The 3449-nt window shown below is 42.3% G+C and overlaps 1 protein-coding gene across 1 annotated transcript in view; it reads right to left on the bottom strand.

Annotated features, from left to right (window-relative positions):
• Positions 1–3449, bottom strand: part of THOC1 (THO complex 1) — a 32804-nt gene that overhangs the window by 21299 nt on the left and 8056 nt on the right. The window lies entirely within an intron of this gene.

Raw genomic sequence — 3449 nt, 5'->3', positions numbered from 1 at the left:
ATGCGGGGGGGGGGTGTTCTTCTAGCCACCGTGTTGTCCGAAAAGTGGTTTCGTCGCCCTATGTGCAGTAAGTCAATAATCACACACCCAGGAGAGACGCTGCTTATTTATTTTAGGGTTGTGCAAGCCCAGGTGCTCGTGGCTTCCCACGAATCAGACACACCAGAGGGACTTGTCGTGCTGTATTCATTCATACACAAAACTTGAAGAAATTAGTAATTTTCCAAGTCCATCCTCTCTGTGATGATTGCTTAGTAATTTACATGCAATTATAATACTGCTGACACAATAGTCCTACTACGATGCATGCTCAGGGGCAGGGTCTTCACCTGGGCAAGGGTCTTCTTGACCTACAGACATAATTATTAGTATTACAATGAGAGTAGTTCAGCTAAGGATACATGGACCTTAAGTTTGCTTGCCAAGTTGGCAATGTACCCATTTCAAGATCTAATTGCTCCAGGATGTCCTTGCTCAAAGAAGGCAATTTAATTGTTCTTCTGATTAGGGATGCCTTTGGCTTTAACATATGCAAAGAACATCTTTCTTGATCTCAGCATAATATTACTTCATTGTTCTAAAAGTTCAACCTTGAACAACCGCAAAGCCACGATCTACCACCATCTTCAAAGTATCACTGAAGGAAAAATAATAAGGAATTTTTATATCGTCAGTAAAATCACCTCAGAGCTAACAGTTCACAGGTTGAACAATATCCTACAGATACCTCCTCCTGAGTCTCTTTTAATGGAAGCTTAATCATTACTTCACTGGCAAAAATAAACATTTGCATTACTTCATTTGCAAAAATAAACAAATGCTTATTGTGAAATTCATATTTTTTCTGGCCCAGCTCCTTTAAAGACCACTTCTTCTAGCTAGCCTAAATAATGGTGGTTCCCAAACTTGGCTCTTTGACAGTTCATTTCCAGGCTTGGGATGCCTTGTCTTCCATTCTCATGTCCAAGCTTGCAGCTATGATTTGGGAACCCTTGCTGGGTGATGTTCAGCCATAAACCAAATATATTCCTCATCAGCCTTCTCCTAGGACTCTCAAGGGCACCACGAAACTGACTGGAGATACTGTTTTCTCCCACCACTTCTGCTTTACTTTTTGCTGTCAAAGCAAAGGGATTTGACTCACTTTCCTTTCCTGCTGGAAGAAAACGTCCCAAACAAAACACCCACACACACACCCCCCTTTTTTCTTACCAGTGTTGAAATTTCTTAAGCAATCACCATCACTAAAAAGCCATCTTTGGCTGGCTGATCCTGCCCAGCCCATTCTGGTGATAAATGGCTCTCAAGGTGTGTGACTAGCACTAAACAAACCGGTCTAAGTCTGTTTGGACTGTCACCGTGTTCCTGGGTGTGTGACTGCCCTTAAATCTAAATTCCTCCACACAGCACATCTGTGTCGCAACACTGAGTGGGTTTCTTTGACCCCTGGAAATCAAAGCTATGTTATTTGATGAAGGTAGGCTTCTTCCCCTCGTATGTAGAGACATGCCAGTCCCAATTCACTGGGCGAGGAGCACTGCCAGAAACCCTGGGGGCTCTGTGAGGGGAGGATCTCTTAACGCATGTGTGCTGGTTTTGGCTGGGGTAGAGTTAATTTTCATCATAGTAGCTAGGAGGGGGCTATGTTTTGGATTTGTTCTGGAAACAGTGTGGATAATTCAGGGATGTTTTCCTTATTGCTGAGCTGTGCAGACACAGGGTCAAGGCCTTTTCTGCTTCTCACCCCACCTCACCAGCGAATAGGCTGGGGGTACACAAGAAGTTGGGAGGGGACAGCTGACCCCAAATGACCAAAGGGATATCCCATACCATATGATGTCATGCTCAGCACATGAAGCTGGGGGAAGAAGAAGGAAGGGGGAGGATGTCTGGAGTGATGAAGTTTATTTTCCCAAGTCACTGTTATGCATGATGGAGCCCTGCTTCCTTGGAGATGGCTGAACACCTGCCTGCCCATGGGAAGTGGTGAATGAATTGCTTGTTTTGCTTTGCTTGCGTGAGTGGCTTTTGCTTTACTTATTAAATTGTCTTTATCTCAACCCATGAATTTTCTCACTTTTACTCTTCTGAGTCTCCCCCCCTATCCCACTGGCAGGGAGTGAATGAGTGGTGCTTAGTTGCCGGCTGGGGTTAAACCACATCAGCATGTGGTATTCTTTCTCAGCACCCTTTGACCATCCTTTTCTAGCCACTTTGGGTTGTGATTCTCCAAGCAGATGAACCACTGGTTTCTTACCACCAAAGGGAGAAGTACACTTAGATGCTGTTCCGCTGGAGATGACTCCTAATGCACAGACTCTGACCTTGTCAGAATTATTGTGACATCCCACTGAGGTCCCATATTATTTCTATCTGAAGAGGTTACTGTAGCTCTAGCCAAAAATATGTAGTTGCTACAAGAAAATATAGAATATTATGAAAAGTGCAATTTTGCTGGAAATATTTCTGTGTTGCTTTTTTTTTTTTAATTGAGAAAATCATGCACAATTTTAGATAGATTGAAAAATATGGCTATCATTTCATTTTTGGCTTTGATTTATTTGGTTTTGGTTTTGTTGTATTTTAAAACCTCTCCTTGCCCTTCAATTCCCTTCTCCCCCCCCCAGATGTGTATAAGAGACAGGGATACATGGACCTTAAGTTTGCTTGCCAAGTTGGCAATGTACCCTTTTCAAGATCTAATTGCTCCAGGATGTCCTTGCTCAAAGAAGGCAATTTAATTGTTCTTCTGATTAGGGATGCCTTTGGCTTTAACATATGCAAAGAACATCTTTCTTGATCTCAGCATAATATTACTTCATTGTTCTAAAAGTTCAACCTTGAACAACCGCAAAGCCACGATCTACCACCATCTTCAAAGTATCACTGAAGGAAAAATAATAAGGAATTTTTATATCGTCAGTAAAATCACCTCAGAGCTAACAGTTCACAGGTTGAACAATATCCTACAGATACCTCCTCCTGAGTCTCTTTTAATGGAAGCTTAATCATTACTTCACTGGCAAAAATAAACATTTGCATTACTTCATTTGCAAAAATAAACAAATGCTTATTGTGAAATTCATATTTTTTCTGGCCCAGCTCCTTTAAAGACCACTTCTTCTAGCTAGCCTAAATAATGGTGGTTCCCAAACTTGGCTCTTTGACAGTTCATTTCCAGGCTTGGGATGCCTTGTCTTCCATTCTCATGTCCAAGCTTGCAGCTATGATTTGGGAACCCTTGCTGGGTGATGTTCAGCCATAAACCAAATATATTCCTCATCAGCCTTCTCCTAGGACTCTCAAGGGCACCACGAAACTGACTGGAGATACTGTTTTCTCCCACCACTTCTGCTTTACTTTTTGCTGTCAAAGCAAAGGGATTTGACTCACTTTCCTTTCCTGCTGGAAGAAAACGTCCCAAACAAAACACCCACACACACACACAC

Source organism: Athene cunicularia, assembly GCF_003259725.1.
Source record: "Athene cunicularia isolate RWA chromosome 2 unlocalized genomic scaffold, athCun1 chr2_part1, whole genome shotgun sequence".
Lineage (NCBI taxonomy): Eukaryota > Metazoa > Chordata > Aves > Strigiformes > Strigidae > Athene > Athene cunicularia.
Note: the sequence above shows the minus strand (reverse complement) of the source record. Positions and strands in the feature narration are given on the sequence as shown.